This window comes from Pituophis catenifer, unplaced genomic scaffold (assembly GCF_029215685.1).
Source record: "Pituophis catenifer annectens isolate HBS135680 unplaced genomic scaffold, rPitCat1.0.hap2 SCAF_4, whole genome shotgun sequence".
Taxonomy (NCBI): domain Eukaryota; kingdom Metazoa; phylum Chordata; class Lepidosauria; order Squamata; family Colubridae; genus Pituophis; species Pituophis catenifer.
The window spans coordinates 92,481,592-92,503,794 of record NW_027256884.1 but is presented as its reverse complement, the minus strand read 5'-3'; the positions used below and the strand labels follow the sequence as shown (position 1 = coordinate 92,503,794).

Genomic DNA, 22,203 nt, shown 5'->3' with positions numbered 1-22,203 from the left:
TTTAACATTTTATCATGTGAAAAATCCAGGAAATTTTGCTAGTCTATTTACTATCTTAGTACTACTTTATGACTTTAATTTAGGAGTTAACTATCAATCTATGAGATAAAGAAACGCTTGCTTATATGTGCAAAACTACATTTCAATTATTTAACAAATTAATGCATGCTTCATTAATCTAATTTCACAAAAATTACCTTGGTAGCTGGTTTGTTAAGTCTAGATGTAATGTTCTTTTAAGCAGACAATATGTATATTCACAAGGTTGTATTAATTAAACTTGTATTAATAAACCTTGTAATTAATGAATTTTGTGGGCATTTTGAAAACACTGTCAAATATGAATTGAGAGATACTTCTCAGTTGATCAAACAATCTTCTACATGTGCATGAAAATACAAAATATTCCATTGTTTATCTGTTTGAGCAACAAGGTTATTCATAAGATTAAAAAAAAAACTCAAGTAGGCAGCTGTGATATGATTGAAGCCCTGCTTTTTTTATAAATCTGTATACATATGATGTATATAAAAAATAGCAGGGCTTTTCTCATGTAATTATGGTTGCAATATTGACTTATTTTTCCCTCTCTTTTTGTACACCTGTTTTGGACAATAACATGTGTCACTAATATTGCTACATGTACATGGGAGAGGTCTCTAATTTTAAGAAGAACAATGACATTTCTCTAATCTGTATTTTTATCAATTTTAATATTTTTACTGTGGGTTTTATCATTCATGAATTATGTTCAATTTTATTCAGCTCTATTTTTTAAGTGAAGCCCTTCATTTTATTATTAATGGCTTGAGTTGCCTTCCTTGGGCAATGGTAGAATATAAATCAGTTAGACAAAGGAATAATCTGAAGATCCACACATTGTTAAACAATGGCTGTTATTAACAATGCATGTTAAACAATGCGTGAAACTGAATTGAAATATAGCATTAAGCCGCTTTAATTCCCTTATTTACTTTAATGCATTTATATCCATTATAAAATATGTTTATATTCAAAATATGTTTTTCTAGGGTATAACATATTTTTCATTAGAATAACTGCAGATGATTAGCATTATTAGAAATAAATGATATAAACAAATAAAATAGTAAAGTATATAATTATTCAGTTAGCACTAAGAACTGACAAGTCCTTTTTTCTGTTGTTGTGAATGTGTTGTCCAATGATAAGTATAGGAAAATATTGTCATTGAATTATATACAAAGTAGAAATAACCAGTTTAATTCAAACATTTTCTGTAATGATGTGCAGTAATTGACAGTAAGAGAAGCAATTCTATAAAATGCAAGATCATAAATGATGGTGCTGTGTCCAATTATTATTGAGCAACTAAAAAAATACTTAAAATATTAAATTCCTAGATACTTTTTTCTGCTTGCACAAAATACTATCAAACTAAAAGTTAGGGTTAGTTATATAGTGTTTTTTTATGTAAGTTTTACAGTTGAGATATTGAGCTGTCAACATCTGTGATATAAAAATATCAGTGACTTTACATACATCCAGTGTGTTAGCTGAAAGAAACAATAAAATTGACAAAGAGAAAATAACCAAATCAAGCCCCTAAACAGTTTGAAAGGGAGGCAAAGAATTGGAAGATGGGGCTGAATTGGAGATATAATGAATCTCAAGGATTCCATAAGCCTTGAAAGCAGCCTCCTGTAATGTTAAGCTTTTCAACTATTTTAGCTAAATTCTTGAAGTCTTTGACTGTTGGTTGTATGAAGGCTGATGAGGAACTCTTTTATATGAATAATAAGCCTATTTACTCAGATCTTAAATAATCATTAGTATCAAAGAAATGCTTATAATCTTATTCTTGGACTCCAATCCAGACTCTTCCAGACCACGCAGGGAAAGAAAAGGGTAAAAAAATTGCTCTTCCACACATTGCAGCTTAAATCCTGGATCAAAGCTTCTAGATAAAGAGATCAGTAGCCTCCTGCTGTGGTGAAGGTAAAATAGAACAGCTTCGAGATAGAAAGATTTATAGAATCATTTATCTTCTTTTCCTAATATTCCTAACTGACCCTTAACTTTTCACTATATATCTCCACATAACTAATGCTGAAATAATAGAATGCTGTTTCAAAAGTAATTAATATAAAGTTTGAATTGTTTTAGTAATCCTAGAGCCACTATTCTAGTCCTTGAAATATTCCAAGGCCTTTTATCAACTGAGTTTTAATTTACTTCACAGCTGATTCTCTACCTATTTCCAGATATCTTGGGGCAAGAATATGCCTACTACATTGTTATTGTTAAAACCATGTTAATGAAGAGCTAGCACTTATGGACTGTTGCATTTTGTTCATTTTTATGAACAACCAGAAACAGACATTCATTAAAAATTGATATTTATATACTCTTTCAAATCTTTTATGTGGGGTTACCATTTTAAGTGTCACTGCATCCTTTCCTATAAAACTTTCTGAATATGGTCAAGAAAACTGGTTCATTCTATAATTGATTATCCTCTTCTATGAAACTTTTTTCAGTATAATTATTGTAATGTAATAATTATTGTACAGCTGCCGGTAATGTACATACTTCAGTTTTATTGTCAACCTATCATAGATTAATAAAGTAGATAATTTTTTAAAAAAAATAAAGTACCCATGTTGATAATAGCAATATCAATAGCACTTAAACTTATATATCATCTCCTACTGCTTTTCAGCAGAAGTCCCCAACCAGTAGCAGGGAGGGATAGGATGTGTTCCACGCTCAATCTAATCCTGCGCATGCGCAAATGAACCTTTGTAAGTTCACCCACTATTTGCGCAGCCTGGTTCTCAACTGACCACGGCTCGGTAGCAGGCCTGGAAGTTGGGAACCTCTGATTTATAGCACTTTCTAAGATGTTTACACAGTCAGCATATTGCTTCCAACAATCTGGGTTCTTATTTACTGACCTCATAAGGCTGAATGAATGGAAGGCTGAATCAACCTTGAGCCAGGCAGGCTCAAACTTCTGGCCGTGAGCAAAGTCAGCCTGAAATACTGCATTCTAATCACTGCACCACCACGGCTCTAATAAACCAACATGACTGTATAAAAGAGCTGACAATCGTAAAAGAAGCATAACTTTTATTTTCTGATATATTTAAAAACATGTCTTTAATACCATGTATGAGTCTGTACACTTATCCAAATGACTCATCCAAAAGTCTCAAGCATTTGAAATCTTTCTGTTTCTGCCACAGCAAAAAAACAAAAACAAAACAAAACACAAGGACAAGATTTCAAATATATGTACAAGCATTACAAACATCTAAGTTAGGATCTGTATGTTTACTAACCATTGTTCCTCTTCCTGACCTAAGAACAATTTCTATTACATATTTTTGTATTCTTTCCTTCCATTGAAAGCTATAACTTTTAAAACAAATTGTGTTCACTATCTAATATTTTAAAATAATCAGTTCCTACTTGTAAAGTTTTCTGTTGTATGCTGTAGATTGTTCATATCACGTACAAGTTGATGCAAACCAATTAGAATTGTTTTTCTTATTTCATTATCTATTGTTGCTCTGTGGTATAACTTGTTCTATGGTTTAGAGTCTTTTTTATAATTGCATTTAGCTGTGCTTCTCCCTTTTGTTTTATGTAATACCTTTCTAAAGTTCCTTCACCTGAATTGATTCCAGAGCAGTTGCATTATGTCACAAAACCTATTGCAAGGAAAAACAATATAATTATTTAAAAAATGCCATACCAAAATAAAAATCTGAATAGCACTATTTTTAAATCACAACAACATATTCACGCTATGAACATGTAGCCATAGATGCCATTAGCATCTTCTCTGAGCAAACACTAATATAATGTTTTATTAAGGACAAAGCAAGAGAAAATTGTAGTTAAGACCCAAGGAAACATGAGCTGTTGTGCAGGAATGGTAAACGTATTTTTATTTAAATTGGGTTAACTCTGGAAAAATAGCACAGAACAGAATCATGAAAATTTGACTGCTCTGATTCCCACTGAAAGAAACCAATAGAAGTGAAGTTATTTTTTGAGTAGTAATACATTAGAAAATAGTGGTAGAGTTAATAGTGGATTCAGCTTTAGAATTGTAAATGATCTATTATCATTAAATGTCAGCAAAAAAACTTACGTTAATTAAGTGTTCATTGTATGATTGGTTATAAATACAAATAAATTTGATGGAAATGGATCCTAGTTTTTGTTTTGTTTTCTTCTTTTAAGGATAGTATTAAGCAATGTATTTTATCCTGTGTGAGATAAGAGGTAATCCTACTAAGAAAGGAAGGAAGGAAGGAAGGAAGGAAGGAAGGAAGGAAGGAAGGAAGGAAGGAAGGAAGGAAGGAAGGAAGGAAGGAAGGGGATTAAGAAAAAAACATTCTCTTCAAACCAATTTAATAAAAGGATATTTGGGATCAAAATATAGTATATATTCTGCCTTCTTCTTTTCCAGTTCAAACTAAAATTATGATTGGTACAATCATAGTTCACAGTGCAAATAGCATGTATACGTTAACAATTACGAACCAAGAATCATAATATACAAAGGTGCTTGAAGATACAGTTTGTTAACATTAAACATGTGCTATCTAGAGTGAGGCACGTGATTTATACAAGCAATTATTTATCCAAGATTTGTCTTTCATTGCAGTTACCAAATTATGGGATTATTAAACTATTCAGAAATCTGAAATGTGGTTCCAAGCAAAATTGGCAACTAATAGAGCCAATTTTCTAATCTGGAAAATTGAGAAAGAAAGAAATTTTATTTTTTGCATTCACATTAGTCAACAAAAAAAATTGGAATGATTCAGATGATTGAATAAAATAAAAAATAATAACTTTATTGTCATATTAGCATATGAATATTAGCATTGTTTGCATTTTTCAAAATCAGATTGTTTCTCCTACATTAATTAATGCTGATGATTTCCAGCCGAAGATCAATAAAGAGTTGAGTATCATTTTAAAACAAAGAAAAATATATGGATCAGTATTTCATATTTACATCTAGATATTTATATAAATCTAGATTATGTGTACAGAGTGGAGAGTTGATCTCTGACAGAAAGCCACTTGAAGAGACTAGAAGCATTTGAAATGTGGTGGCTGTTACCTATAAATTGGGTTGACAAAATCAGAAATGAGGAGGTGATAAGCTGCCTGGGAAAGCCAAGGAAACCATAAAAAAGCAAAAGTTAGAATATTTTGGACATGTGATGCGACACCCAGAATAATACGGCATACGTATGGAAGGATTGCCTTCAAGGAAAGATTGAAGGCAAACAAGGGCCAGGCAGAAGAAGAACATCATGGCTTCCAAATCTAAGGGGCTGGTTTGGACAAAACTCAACAGCACTTTTTCATGCAGCTGTTGATAAAAATAGGATTGTCAACATGATCGGCAACGTCTGATGAGGGATATGGCACAAGAAGAAGAAGATTACATAACTATTATATAAATAATCATACATTAATAATTTGCCTCTAACAAGAGTATCTACATGCATTGAAGTACATCTCTTTTAAAATTATTATATCCAAGAAAAAAAAACTGCAAAGCATTACCTATGTGTAGATTTGGGTTGCAGTGCTTTCTTCTGTTCACTGATGGTCTTGCTGAAGCAGTGGGAACTAACTCCAGCATTTGATTATTTATATTTTTATTTATTTATTAGATTTATATTGCCACTTATTTACCCATGGCGACTCAAGGTGGCTTACAGAATATAAAAAAAACACATTTAAAAAACAGTAAAACTCATAAAAAATCAAATAAATTAATATAATAAAATCACCCCTGACCCCCACCTCCCACCCCAGCAACAGCCGATCACACAAGCCATTTAATGGGCTCTATGCCACTCTGGGTTCCCAGGCCCGCTGGCAGAACCAGGTCTTCAGCGCCTTCCGGAAGAGAATTAGGGTGAGGGCTAATCGCTGGGAGAATGATGTTCCAGAGGGAGGGAGCCACCACAGAGAAGGCCCCTTCTCCTGGGTCCCACCAGGTGTATGTCCTTCAGGGATGGGACCCGCAGCATTCCCTGCCTCCCCACTCTAATGGGTCGGGTAGATGTGACCAGCAAGAGATGGTCCCTCAGATAACCTGGTCCCAAGCCATGAAGGGCTTTAAAGGTGACAACCAACACCTTGAATTGTACCCGGAAGCAAATCGGCAGCCAATGCAGCTCCCGCAGGAGAGGTGATATATGTGCGCATCGGGGTCTGCACATGACCGTGTGGGCCACTGCATTTTGCACCAACTGGAGCTTCCAGATACTCTTCAAGGGTAGTCCCATGAAAAGCGCTTTGAAATAGTCAAGACAGGAAGTAACTAAGGCATGAGTGACTGTGAGTAGGGATTGCTGGTCCAGGAAAGGGCATAACTGGTGCAAACTCGCAGTTGTGCGAAGGCCCTCCTGGCCGCAACCATCACCTGCTCTTCGAGCAGGAGTCGTGAGTCCAGGAGAACCTCCAGATTTTGCACAGGGTCTGTTTGGGGTAGTTCCACCCCATCCAAGACCAAAGATGGCAATTCTCCCTGAGCCAATGAACCCCAAACCCAGAGCCACTCCATCTTGCCAGGGTTTAGTTTCAATCCATTGTTCCCCATCCAACCCCTAACAGCTTCCAGGCACTGTGAGAGGTAGGACACGGCATCACTTAACTCACCACGAGCTGAGACATACAGCTGAGTATCATCAGCATATTGGTGATATGATACCTCAGTCCATGGTGATGGATGATCTCATCCAGCTGCTTCATATAAATGTTGAGGGTGGGTGAGAGCTGGATCTCTCCGTTCCTATCAGCATTGACTGAGAGTGGCCGCAGAGGAAGGAAGTGAACCAGGATATCACAAGGCCTCCCACTTCCATCCCCCGAAGCCACTCCAGGAGAATACCATGATGGTATTGAAAACCACCAAGAGATCAAGTAGAGCAAGGATGGATGCACTACCCCGTCCGGCTCCTGCCAGAGATCATCCAAAAGCGCAACCAGTGCTGTTTCTGTCACAACTCCAGGCATGAGTCCTGACTGGTCAAAATAATCCATTTCATCCAGAAACCTCTAGAGCTGCCCTGCAACCACTTTCTCAACAACCTTCCCCAAAAAGGGAAGATTGGAGACAGGTCGGAAATTATTCAACTGGGTGGAGTCCAGTGATGGCTTCTTAAGAAGAGGATGGATCACATGCTACTTAAAGTGCTGGGGCCCTTCCCTCTCCTTTAGGGAAGTATTAATCACCACCAGAGTCCACCCGTCTGTCACCTCCTGGGAAGCTTTCACAGGAAGGACACAGGTGCTTGTGCGCATACTCCCTAGGATCCTGTCCACTTCCTCGAGAGCAACAGGGTCAAACTGTTCCCAGATAACAGAGCAAGAACCTGCATCAAGGTCTTCCATCGGACCAGCAACCATGCTGGCATTTAACTGGGAACGAAGTCGAGCAATTTTGTCTTCCAGAAAATCCGCAAACTCCTCAGCTCGTCCCTTCAGGTGGACCTCAATCTCCTCCTTTCCCAGGAGGAGGAGGGTCATCTTAAAGAGAGTGGCTGGGCGATTATCTGCAGACACAATTTGTGTGGAGAAGTATTCACACTATTATTTATTTAATTGCACTTATATATTGCTGTTCACAGAAACAATAAGGCAACAACCATGGTGTTAAACAATAAATGGAAAGCATTGATTTATAAAAATCTATTTAAATTATTAACTACTGTAGATCATACCATATCTGCTAGAGGATTAATCATTTTCCTTCCAAGCTATAGTTAGACTTCTAAAATTTCTTTGATGGAAAATATCATTTCTTTATTATTACAATCAAAAGAAAAATCTATTATCCAGTCCTAAGTGATTGCACAAAATAGAACATATTGTGTTCAAGTATTATTGTCTCTTTAACTGCAGAAGTAGAATGAATAGAAGCAAGCTGTTATAACTCTGAAAAGATAATTCTTAAGTCCAATCCTCCATTTTCTTTTGATATATTTCTATGATTTATGGCAGTATAAATCCATCAAGTATCACTTTCTAATACTGTATTACTTCTTAGGAAAGATGGGAATTTATTATGTTAGGTATTTGTGAACACTAGACTAAAACTAATTCAAATAATGTTCTTGTGAAATTAGATAACATTCTGAAATTAATTTAACTGTACATTTATCACCATTTTTTTCCTAACCAAAATCCACTCTTATTATCCATTTTTTAAAATAATATATTTGGTTTGATCCTTCTGAAAATAATTCTGAGATAAAGCATGTTGATTATAATCATAAACAATGAATCTGGAAAAAATATTACAAATCTATTTGAAAATGTTTAATTGCACTCAGCCTAATTAATGATAATAGCCATGAATTTTTTTCAACAATAGTAATTTATGATAATACTCTTAGAATCAGGCATTTCTCATACAAAACTGGCATAGTGCTATCGTAGCATTTTAAGTTTTATGTCAATTTAATATTCAAATGAATTTGAAATCTTTACTAAGAAGCTCTAACATTCACATCCTTGGGCCACTTCTTAGAGTTTGAAGGAGTGAGATGCATGCCAATCAATTACTTATGGCCATAAATAATGAGTCACAACTTAACCATAGTTTCGTGTATTTACAAAATAATGATAATAATAAGGCAAAGTTGTTCTCATTCTGAACAACTTATTGCTTTTCTATGCTACTGCTCCATAGTTGTCTGCTCAAATTTGAACTAAGAAGTTCCATTCTAAGTAAGATTATTTGCACTTAACATTGTCAGTCTGATTAGTTTTTGCCCTCTTCTATTGTTCTGTAATTGTTTTAATTAGGGGATGGAATATATATCGGTTAAATGTCATTTTTTAAATATTTATCTATACCATCCAGATTCTGTTGATCAGAGTGGTTTAAAAATTCTAGGAGGGAGGGAGGGAGGAAGGGAGGGAGGGAGGGAGGAAGGAAGGAAGGAAGGAAGGAAGGAAGGAAGGAAGGAAGGAAGGAAGGAAGGAAGATTTATTTGGTTAGGTCTTAACTTTCATTATCATCTGTTTTGACTTTATGAAAAATTACAATCTTTTATCTAAATAAAGATAGCCGAATCAAAAACCATTGAATTTTTCCAGCAGTTCACTAGGTGTAATTTCCAAGCATGTTTAAAACTGCAGTTCCTATTTAAAGTGTAAGTAAAATGTTCCTGTATTATGCTGTATTAAGCTCAAAGCCAAAATGCATTTATCCAGAATACAGCTATGCCAGTTATTTAGCAGTTCATTCCCTAGAGTAATTTAGCATTATTAAAGAAACTTTAAGCCTGCCCCATCTGCATCTTTATTCATGAATTGTAATTATAAACTTAATTTTGCCCCATGTGTACATGTATATGATTGAGTTCTTCTGTTTTTCCTCTGGTCTAAAAGTTACTTAGTGGGACTTGTTATTCTATATTTTTTACCTGTGGTACTATGTTTACATTTATATCTACTGAATGTTGCATGTAACTGACTTAAACGTATATAGATATTGTTCTTTATGAATTGTATCTATTTTACATGTTTTAAAACATTGTGAAAAAATTATACTTTTATAGCACACGTTTGTGTATAGGGATAGAAAGTTACCATTATGAACAATAATAATTGTAAAAACAATTGAATGTCAACTTCTCTAGGTAAGTCACACCCCTACATAATTTGGCCATGCTTGGGTAAAACAGATTCACGTTTGTAGACCTAACAAAGATCCTTCTTCTGCAAAGACATCAGCAGATATGATGGTTCATATCCAATAGATGTTTGCCCACAGAATCTCCACTTCCATCTGCATACAAAAATGCATCTTTTTCACAGGAGTAATCTAAAATTGTATTTTTGTATATTTTCATTAAAAGTTTTCAAAACAATAAAAGCATAGAAAATTAAAGAAAAAGTATGAAGAAAAAAGAAGATAGAAAAAAAGAAAAAAGGAGAGAAGGAAACAGAATTATTACTTTCATCACTTTTTATATTGGGTAATTGCTAACTTAATTTTTTAAATTCCTTTTTAAACCTTGTATTTTTAAATCACCATTAGCATTAGCATCATTAACATCTCCATTACTACCATCACTGTTAATCATTCTGTCCTTCCTGGAAGGGTGTAGTGCAATGTAGGTCATACCTACACATTTATATATTTTCAATCCCTATAGGTCATTTGAAAGATCTCACATATTGAGATCTTTTATCTCAATACAACATTTATTGTTAGTTAAGGCAACAATAGTCATGTCCACACTTGCATATTTTGCAAGAAAAATAATAGGGATGTTTCTAATTGAACAAATAGCTTTGTGATCCAAAATTGAAACATACACAGCAATCATGGGCATAAGCAAGGATTAGAAGAAAAGAATCAACTATCAAGAATCACAGTAACCATCATATAGATGGATAAAGTTGCTGCTGCTGTAAACATAAAATTTCCTATTGTGAAATCTGGAACCAAAGTATAAAAAAATAAATGTTTCCCTGTCAGTCATTTCCGACTTTAGGGTACAGTGTTCATCTCTGTTTCTTGGCCAAGGGAGCCAGTGTTGTCCAAAGACAATTTCCATGGTCATGTGGCCAGCATGGCTGGGCACATGGAATGCTGTTACCTTCCCATGAAATGGTTCCTATTAATCTACTTGCATTTTCATGCTTTTGAACTGCTAAGAGGGCAGGAACTGGGGCAAGTAATGGGAGCTCAACTCATTATGTAGCATTCAGGTCTTGAACCTGGGCTGACAGCTCTCCAGCTGACAAGGCCAGCATCTTTAACTGTTGAGCTATCTGGCTCCATTAAGAGTAAGGTATACAGGCAGAAAAACAAATGAGTAGAATTGTACAACTAATGGGAGTAACATATTGCAATTTGATAAAATAAGTCACCTCATCAAAACACATGATGATTAGTATTTGGGGAATGGGTTCACTCCTTCTTTCAAGGTAACAGGATTCATTATGAAATATCCAACTATCACATGCCACTTGTTCTCATCCACCTGCTCCAGGGTGATTTTCAAGGCTCCCTCAAGACTTCCCCTATACAAGTGGTGATCTCATGAATGAATCTTATCATATCATGTTGGAAGACAGACTTGGTTAAGCATATGTTGCAACATCTTGCATAGCCAAGCACTATTAACGTCATCGATCCATCTTTGTTGAGGGAACAACAGGCCATAGAGTGGAATATTATTATTATTATTATTATTATTATTATTATTATTAATAATAATATTAATAATAATATTATTAATTTATTTATTTATTTATTTATTTATTTATTTATTTATTTATTTATTTATTTATTTATTTATTAAACTTCTATACCGCCCTTCTCCCGAAGGACTCAGGGCAGTGTACAGCCATGTTAAAGCACACATAAACTCACAAAATTTAAAAACAATTTAAAATGAATATATAAAATTTGGCCCACAAAGTTAAAACTTGACAAACAACCTAGTTTAAAATTCATATTCTAAGCCAGCCTGGCCTGTTGGAACAAAAGGGTCTTAAGGGCGCAGCGAAAGGTACGAAGGTCAGGGATCATACGGACCTCCAGGGGCAGGTCATTCCAGAGGGCAGGTGCCCCCACAGAGAAGGCTCTCCCCCTGAGTGTTGCCAGTCGGCTTTGTTTGGCCGACGGCACCCTGAGGAGTTCCTCTCTGTGGGAGCATATTGGCATATTAGTGGACTATCCAGGATTTTATTTATTAAAATAGAAATCAATTACCAGAATTCAAAGAGAAAATGAGAAAACCAATGTTTCTGATAATACATTATAGAATAGAGCTCTTTTTGTTTCTTTATAATAGTTTTCCTGTAATCTGATGAGGATGCCTTTTAAGAAGTCTTAAGGAGCAATCCTATATCTACTTGCTTAGGACTAAACTTCAATAAACTAAGCACAATTTAGACATGTAAACAGATCCATGATTGTTGCTCAAATAATGATTTAAGATCTATAGCCAATGATGAATAAATTCTGCTTTTATATTTTTAATTAATTTTATTTTATATTAAATTGTATTATAATACCGGTAGCTATAAACAATAAAATATAATTGCAGGAAGACTTCATATGTAGAGTTTGTATTTGAGAATATCCTGCTACAGTCATGTATTTTGTGTTTGCATAGAAAGTTCTATACTGACATCATAAGGAAAGGAACTTCACCCTAATACCTGCATGGTAAATTTTACACTTCTTTTTAGTACCTGGGCAGGTCTTTTTATTCAGCTAAAACTCTTGAAGTCCATATCACAAGCCCTGTAAATCTTTGTGTAATCTTCCAAAAGCACTTAGAAGACAAATGTCAAAACAGTTCAGAAACAGAATCAAGCATAGCAATTACAGTTTCTAAATATAACCAGGGACAGTCACTGTATTTCTTTACTTCTTAGCATATGAGATAGGGAGGAAATGGTTGTTCCAAAATTAAGAACTATTCTTTATTGCAAAATAATGAGTGCAGAAGTTTGAAGAATATACCAAAAGGCTTTTGCTATATCTTGCTGGTCATAAATTGATTCCTTGCTTGCTTGTTGATGACACTCCAGGATCATCTGTTTATATAAAATAGTCTCATTGTGCTCCATGAAACATATTCACTTGTAGATTAGTTTAGGACTGCAAATGGCTGCCAGCATGCCTCCTACTGCCACACACACACACACACACACACACACACACACACAATAGATATGAGCCAGTAATTAGCAGATGCACTAAATGATTACAATATGCAAATTATAATCCCTTACTGGAAAATTATTTTCCTTGCTAATTTCTCTTACTTTTTTTGAAAGACTTTTATCTATTTCATGGAGGGGTGGGGGAAACTAAAATATAGCCAAGTGGAAAAATACAGAAGTCAAATGATAGAGATCTTTTGATATCCTTTGGATTAAATCATAACCTGCATTAAAGTTTTCATTTTTATGCACACTAATAGTCTACCTAGGGTCATCCCAAAATGATCCATTGCTGTAATGAAATTGTATTCCTGAGGAAAATAAATTACCTGGAACACTATTTTTTTTTTCAGTTGCCTGAGATTTAGCTACAATTCTTCCAGTTATAAATTGAAGACATAGCTGCTGCTTCTGCTGGCAATATCAGATACTCTCAAATGCCATGGCCATAGTGTTAACTAACAGCACATGCTTTATTTCAAATTAATTGTGACAAATTAAGTAATTACTAGCTTGCAGATATGTGCTGTTGAATAGTGGATGCTACTGTTTTGTCTCAGTAAAAATATTAGAAGGGAAAAATTGCCTTGTATTTGATCTATGATGATTTTGCATAGATATGACCTTAACACCGACTCTCTTTTAAAAACGGAACTGAAGTTTTAAAAATTAAGATGCAATTTAGAAGATGTTTCCTTGTATCTAGAATGTTTAGGCTACTGAGAGAAATTGTGTTTGGTGTAAAGTATATACTATTATCTTCCTATTAAGTGAAACTAAACAACTGCTATTAAGTGAAACTAAACAACTGATATACAAGAGATTGCGATCTTAAAGACTTAAAAGACACTGTAAATTGTGAAGTGAATGAATAGAGCTTCAAGTATCAAGATAATTTTCAAAAGCAGTAAGCATTGCACAAAGGAGACAGTCTACATAGCTAATAGCAATAGCAGTTAGACTTATTGTTGTGGTCCACCAGCAGCCTGTGGAGCTGGCAGAGTCGGACAGTGAAGAGGCTGGGGAGAAACATGGGCCAGTCCTGGAGTCTGGGGAAGACTCGGACGATAGCTCTGCGTTGGAGACAGAGAAAGGGCCATCTGGGAGGTACGTGCTGCCTCCGGAGCCTCCAGAGTCAGACTCAGACTCAGCGAGACAGAGGAACAGGGGAAGGGACTCTTTACAACTATTTAGGACTCATCTGTAAATGAACAGAATTCACAGCTGTTTTAATAAAACAGTTTTTGGGACTACTCGTGTGTTTTACTGATTCAGGAAGCCTAGGTCAGAACACTTATATACTGCTTCACAGTGCTTTATAGCCCTCTCTAAGTGGTATACAGAGTCAGCATATTGCCCCCACCAATCTGGCTGCTCATTTTACCGACTTCAGAAGGATGGAAAGCTGAGTCAATCTTGAGCCTAGTGAGATTTGAACTGCCAAATTGCAGGCAACTGGCAGTCAGCAGAAGTAGCCTGCAGTATTGCATTCTAACCATTGCACCACCATAGCTCCTTATTTACCATTTTTAATACCATTTAATAGTTTGTCTTTCTAATTTACGGCTAATGCTTTTGTATCCCATTAAGCTATGTTAGATTATTATTATTTATTAAGTAAGGTACAAGTGGCCAACATGGTAAACCAAAACTATTTTTTCAAACTATGTAACAATTGATTTTAGTAATAACTGTTTTCTGAAATTCCATAAAATATGACAGCATTACTGATAAAACTTTATAATTCTGAGTATATAAATTTTAACAGTAAATTTATTTTATTGATTTTTACACAAAGTCTTGTAAAGTCTTATAAAGTAACAAGAATGTATGTATGTATGTATGTATGTATGTATGTATGTATGTGTGACAAAGAGCCAAAAAGAGCCAGACATTTTAACAAATCATTTCTTATCATTTTATTTCCAATAAAAATAAGATAATTACTAGGCTGTAAAAAAAATCTGTTTTGAAATTACACTTATACGTGCAGCAAGCAGGTATACAACCAGCACCAGGTTTGGTCAATACCATGGGAGACAAAGACACAGTTACCACAAATTAAACATTCATACCTATAAAATAATAAAATAATCAATGTTTATTTCTGTCCAGGAAAGATAACTCCTCACCAAAGAAAAAGAGATATACAGATACACAGAAATATATAATTATTTTTTTAATTTTTTAATTATGTATTTATTTAATTAATAATTTTAATTTAGCAATTACTGCGAGTTCAATTCTCACCAGGCTCAAGGTTGACTCAGCCTTCCATCCTTTCTAAGGTAGGTAAAATGAGGACCCGGTTTGTGGGGGCAATAAGCTGACTTTGTATAAAATATACAAAAGTATGAAGGCTATTGCTTAACACCTTGTAAACCGCCCTGAGTCTCCGGAGAAGGGTGGCATATAAATCAAAATTAAAAAAAACAAACAAACCATAGAGACAGCTATAAGGAGGGATATCAATATTGTCAAATGGTGGACATGACTGGGAAGTTTTTGATATGTGTTGGAGGAAGAGGACTTTAGTCTCCCAAGTGTGCCCATAATTGTGATATTATTGAAATCCACCCTACTTTTATCCCCAAGAAATTTTCTTGACTATTTTACATGTTGGATAGCTAGTTTATTCAATTTTATTACATTTTTGGGGATAAATTCTCATTTTAATTGTATTTAGAATAAAATTTTACTGACCAATTTGCAAATTAAAAGATACAGTATAATCAACTGCTAATTTACATTACTTGTCTAAAATATTTTAGATAAATAATCCTTAAGATTAATTTTAATCAAGTTTTAAATTATTACCAGTGAGTACAGATATTATTTGCATAAGATATTAAAAAATAAAGATGTTGTAGGTTAGAAACTTCAAAAATGCCAATTGCATATATTTGTTAATCAAATTTGTAAGCCTCTCTCATCCAATCAATTCAATGAACGTATCATATAAAACATTAACAATAAAACAGAAACCTGAGCTGAAGTCTTCTCATTGAGAAGACAAAATACCTATGCCATACATCCATGCTAGAGCTCCCATTCTATAAGCCTGCTTTCAAGTCACGACTGAGAATAAATTTCAGAGTGGTGGTGACATGGTCTGGAGATGGGAATCTTGTCATCTTACCTTCATTCCCTGTTGCCATGAATGAATTCCTTGAAGCTTATTGTGAAGATTATGTTCAATATCAGATGGATACAATCATAAATGAAGTCCATTTCCAAACAGATCTCATATCCATTTGATATTAAACATAATCCTCACAATGGCAACAAGTTATGAGGGACAGACAACAAGATTCCCATCTCCAGATCCTGTCACCACCACTCTGATTTTTTTTTAAAAAAGCCAGATCTAATCCACTCTCAGTCAGACTGTCAATAAGCAGGAGTGTCCATGGTTACCATGATGGACATAAATGTTTGAGCTACTTCCAGGCCTAATAAAGCATTCCTTGACGCCTCCAGATTCTCCCTAATGACATAGAGCCAAAAAGAGACACGTAATGGAAGTTAATGGAAATCAAGCATTATGTGTAATTCTGATCAAATATGAAGAAAATGTGGCATTTAAATTTTTTTTCTTATAGAATTATTCCTGAATTTCTGTTTCTAACAGAACAACCAAATCAAAGCATTGACTCCTTTTGTTTGTTTATTGGCAGATGCCATGTATGGAAGAAACAATATTAAGAAAGGTGCAAATGAGAAAGAAAAGATTAGTTATTTCTCATATACCACGTAGTTTAAATTTGGACTAAGGGAATAATTAGTTCCCTTAGTTAGTTAGTTCCCCCACCAGGGAATAAGGTGGCAGAGAGAATTAGTTTTGAAAATTAAAAAATAAAAAGGAGATAATGTTGATATATTATTCATTAACATACATAGTTATATTCTTTGTTCCTTGGTTATATGCATTTCACAAAACATATTGTCCAAAATCTATTGTCTCATTTTCTGGCACCTACAAACTGAAGCAGTCACCTCATTCCTCCTGTAAGAAGAAACTTTCTTGTCTCTTGGAAGAAGAGTTAGTTTGGGAAAAAATAATCTTAATTACTCCCAGATAAATCAGAACCTAATCAAGCTTCCAAGCATAGACACTAGTTGCAAGATATAACCACAATATAGAATAGGATATGATTATTTATTCATACCCGTACTGCATCAGGAAAGAAGGTAGTGTATGACCTGTTTGGAGATTTTCAGGAAAGCTCGTACTGTGACAATTTAATGACACACTTTCAAACTAATTTGTTCTCATCAATTTTTCATATGTAAGGCAAGCACAGGGCAATTTCATACCTCTGGGTAAAGCAAAAAATGTTCATTCTGTTCATTATGTTGCCTTTTTATTTAGCATTTTTTTTGGAATTTGTTTTGCTTTGAATAAATTCACAAGACAGATAATAAAGCTGCTTCTGCTTAATAAAGCTTTGCAAAATTTTCATTATCTTAGTAATGTCTGTCATAAGCAAAAGTTCTTAATTGTAATACTACATGTCTTATTTAAGGACCTCCTTAACAACAGTAACTTGTGGTGACATTGATATAACATACAAAAATTTAAAATCATAGCAGACTGTTATCATTAGCAATATTCTGCTACATTTCAAAAAGGTTTCTATTAAAACAATAGTGTTTGGAAAGAATTGTAGTTCATTAAATTAAAAGGCCATCTATCCTAGGTATGTGCATATATTTGTATATACATATACCCTGCACGCACACACATGTATCCATATACATGAGAATCATTTGGGTGTAGGGGTAAAGGCATCAGATCATGAGTTTTAGTCCCTTCTTCGGCAGAAGCCAGTGACCTTGGACCAATCACTTTCAGCCCTAGGAAGGAGGCAATGGCAAACCACTTCTGAAAAACCGTGCCAAGAAAACTGCAGGGACTAGTTTAGGCAGATATTGGACATAGATTGAATTGAAGAAAAAAATACATACACACATGCACACACACACACACACACACACATACTATTATCTGCATAGCTGAAAGCAAAAATTGTGAACCTAGTCAATAGATTAATAGCTAATTTTAAAAATTTGAAGAGCTACCTGAAGAGCTCTATTAAGTGTTTGTATTCATAATAGAATTTTAAATATCAAAATCTTGTCTTGAAGGAGAGCATTCAAAGTATATGTCATTACTTTCCAGAACAGAACTGTGGGCACTGTTGCCCACTGTGCTGTATGAACCTATGTGTCTTAAATGGGGTAGTAAAGAATAAAATGTTGATATTCACCATGTACATCTGCACAGTTGTAGCAACCAAGCCCCATCTGTTTCTTTTCTTTTTCTAATTGTTTTTTTAATTTCCACCATTTGTTTCAGTAGGGGAGAAAAAAATCAGGTGTTTGATCTTAAAGATTTTACTATTCTCTGCAGAATATGCAGAACTGAAATTTACTGCTAGCTGCAAAGACACAGCTAATGGAATTTGGGCGTATCTATTCAGTCAGTCATTTCCTATCAGCATGAAGCTTTTTCTCCAGTGATAAATCCAGCTGAAATAAATGGTATTGTTATCTTACCATGTGAAACACTTTCAATGATCTCTTTCACTACCTGGAATCCATAATTACAGGAACTCCAATTTAACTCATGCGCTTTACCAACATATGGATGATATTCTATATGAACAATATTCTGTATCTGACTCACTTTTCTATAGAAATTTTGTATAGTTCCTTTTGAACTCTCAGATTCAGAGAAAAATGTAGTTGTAGCATCACGACTAACTCATCAGTATTTTTTGAAATCTAAGTTTTTATATAATGGAACAGAATTTCACTAGAACACTGTATTCGAATATTCTTCACCTTAATGGAGTGAGTTCATTCCATTACTTTCTTCAGATTTGCTGTACTGTGAATGCATCACAGGCTAGGTTCAGGTCCCAAGCAAAATAAAATATGTTCCCATTTTCATTAACTTTTAATGCATTTTAATGAAAAACAACTACAATACTAAGCTGTTGTCTCACATTTCGAGGCATGTTTTATTATGCAATGCACATAATTTTGAACAGCAAACAACCAAATCTATATTAAAAAATCTTGTTGGCAAATAATTGTTATGTCAATTATGTTCTGGTATTTCATGTACTTTCATCTAACTGTAATACCATGCAGTATCTTTTAGGGTGAGATTGAAGAGATTTCGAGCAAGATTTGTCAAAGACTTGTTTTAACTGAAGTTTCATAATATCGATAATATATCAAGTACCAAAGCAAAACAAAGTTAGGTTATTGTGCTACAAAGAATCTTTTGTTCTTCTAGTTAGCATGTTAGGTATTTCTTCACTTATGTCTTTTAAAGATGTATTCAAATCATTCAGGTTGCTTGTATTTAAAATCTTTCTACTCACTCTTTGACAATTACTTAGAAACCATTGTTTGCTGTATCACTGACGTGACCTAGTTGTTTCTTTCAAACTAGAGATGGGAAATTCTCAACCTGAAAACAGAAGAATGACAACAGAAAAGAGTACATTCTGTTGTTTTCTGATGTGACACATCCTCAACCCTGCCAGACGCATAGTGTTTTTCTTATTTCAGGTTCTGAGCAGTATTTATAGGCTCTCTTCCAAGTGAAAGTCTGTTATTTTCTCCTCCTTTTCAGGTTTCTAAGGAACTGTCTTTTACAGAATTAGAGAAGAATTTCAAAAGGAAAAGACAGATTTCTTAACATGCCAACAAGTATGTGATGCAACTTATTATTTAAACTTCTATCATTTAAATGTCAAATTTAACCTTTTTTAAAAAAAATTGTGAAGACCAATATGGTCTCATCCTGTAAATATCCAAGCTATATTACACTCTGATAAGGACTAGTCAATTTTTTAAAGTTTCTCAATCTGTGCTGGCATTGGTTTTTAATCTGAATGTTTATTATATAAAAAAAGTACTATTTAGAGAAGATGATTGAAGGAATCTACTCAGAACTGATGATTACGATTGATATTTACAGTAGTCTTTATCCCAAAATTCCATTAAACAAACTCTAATGATGATAAATCAAAGCATTTAAAATCACTGTCTCTTGAATAAATTACTCAGTAGATTTGCCATTTAAAGAAAGAGAAGGCAGTGGCAACATTTAGCTTCTCTTCATATTGGTTTCTAGTTGTTAACAAGAGTTTCACATCATATCCAATAAAAGCTTGACATTTTCAAATGTTATGTACCCTTAGTGTGTCAGGAATAAACCAAACCAAACTTGACACTTTATCTTTTACAGAACCTAAAATAAAATAATGCAAAACTCCAATGTAAACTTTCTGCTTTACACGGAAAATAAAATGCCTTTTTGTAATAAAAGTCATTATCAGAGAATAGAAAATATATAAAAATAATCTACTTCTACAATAGAAGTAGATTGACATATGCTTATGGCTGAAAGTCTTTAATAGAAGAGTTTATATAAAATGTAGAAAGCTAAGCTAAAATGCTGGAGATTCTGGTGAACAATAGGAATGACATCTTATTTATGATATTTCAGCCAGTATTTTTACCTATGGTTATTATAGTCATTTTGGTCTAATTGTTCTTTTATTCATTTATTTAATCATAATTATTTTTACCTATTTGAGAGAATCTGAAGAATTTTTATTAAAAGTCTTGAATGATCTGAATTCTTACATTGTATTCTACAGTGCTTGTCTGTCTTTCTTGATAAACTGATAGCTGCAGCATAGGTAATAGCCTTAAATGGCTCAAAAAAGAGGCGGAGATATGTGCCAGTTATATAGCTATTAATTTTTGTTGTTATTTGTCATCACCATGGGAAAAGGAAAAGGGGTGAAGCTAAATTGGAGGGGTGAACCTAAATTTCATTAAAATAATGAAACAGGAAGAGATTAAAATAATTTGGAGATGGAATTCTTCAGGAAGGAGCAATGAAAAACAGAAGATGGCCAGGGAATCTATGTGTTTTAAGGAACTCTGCTCAGCTTTGGGGATGAAATTATAGTTTTAAGATATGCTGTTTGTAAGAGGCATGTGTTAATTTATGCTAATTGCCTTTGAAAGATTGAATTATTGATTCCTGCTGTGTAAGCAGAGTACACTATAGTAATTGAAGCAGGAACATGAGTCAGTCAGTTTCCAGTATAGTGAGAGAATGATCAGCCCTGTCCCAGCTTGGACATTTAGGAAAGAAAGACCCTTGACTCCATTTGTAACAAAAGGTATACTTTTACTAAAGTCAAGTAAAGCACAATAGTTAGAGCACAAGTAAAGCCAGATCTGAATATTCCTGCATAAACCCAGGGATTTTCCCTTCTTCCAGGCCCTCCTCCCCTTGGTCAGTATCCAATGACATTCAAGCTCAATGTTTTGGTAACAGTTCTAAAGCTTGATACCTCTTTTGTGGGTGTTTGCTCCACTATCTGTGTCCTTAGATCTTTCAACCATTGCTTCTGGTTGGCGCTTCTGGTTTATTTATTATTTATTATTTATTTATTAATCAAATTTTTATACCGCCCTACTCCCGAAGGACTCAGGGCGGTGAACAGCCAAGATAAAATACAGATAATCCAAATATTAAAAAAGTACCTTAAAATTATTAAATATTTTGGCCGAAACACAGATTAAAACACCCAATTTATAAAATCACAAATTAAAAAATTTGTGTTACTGTTTTCCCCCCTCCCTATATTTCCCCATTCCCATTCCCCCTTTTTATGGCAGGATGTCATCAAAGCGAAGCAAGGCATGATAGATCTGACACCTTACAGAAACTATGCACAGACAGTACAACAACATGTAAACAAATATCTTTTGAGTCCAGGAAACAAAGTATTAAGAAGATACTCTCATACTGGCTGTGGCCTAACTCCCTGGAGTATAAGAAGAAAAGGAAAGGTTTTTTTAAACAATTTGTAAATGGCTTGGTGTCTCTGGGATTGAGAGCATATACAAGTAATAAATTTATTAATATTAATGTTATCAAAATATAATCAGGCTTTAAACATATATCAGTAAACCTGTATCAATAAATAAGGTTCCAATCAAATTTATGTAATTTGTTTTCTGGCACATAACAGCTGTCAAGGAACATGTGCTGACTAAACAAATAGTAAACTGACAAGATTTTGGCAGGAATTTCATGGGAGAAGTTTCAGACCACTTTTCAGTCTATGCCTAAAGTGTCTGCTTGGCTAACCTGAAAGCCTAAGAACAGAATTTTTTTTAATGTAAAATAATAGTGCCTTAAGAAACAGAAGCGAAAGTCAATAAATACAAGATCACAGTCATGATTTGAAATACCTGTGGCATATTTGTTTTCTTGTTTGTAAATCATTTGCAACAAGGAGACGTTTATAATGATGCATCAATAAATAAAAAAATTGAAGCTGCAAATGGCCACATTACGACTCATGAGAGATTTATTAATCAAACAGTTATTAACATCAGCTGCCTGCAATTACTGCAAGTTCAAATCTCACCAGGCTC

The 22,203-nt window shown here is 34.2% G+C and overlaps 1 protein-coding gene across 2 annotated transcripts in view; it reads left to right on the top strand.

Annotated features, from left to right (window-relative positions):
* The window catches only part of EPHA6 (EPH receptor A6), a 443,720-nt gene that overhangs the window by 230,747 nt on the left and 190,770 nt on the right, over nt 1-22,203 (top strand). The gene's annotated exons all lie outside the window — the stretch shown is intronic.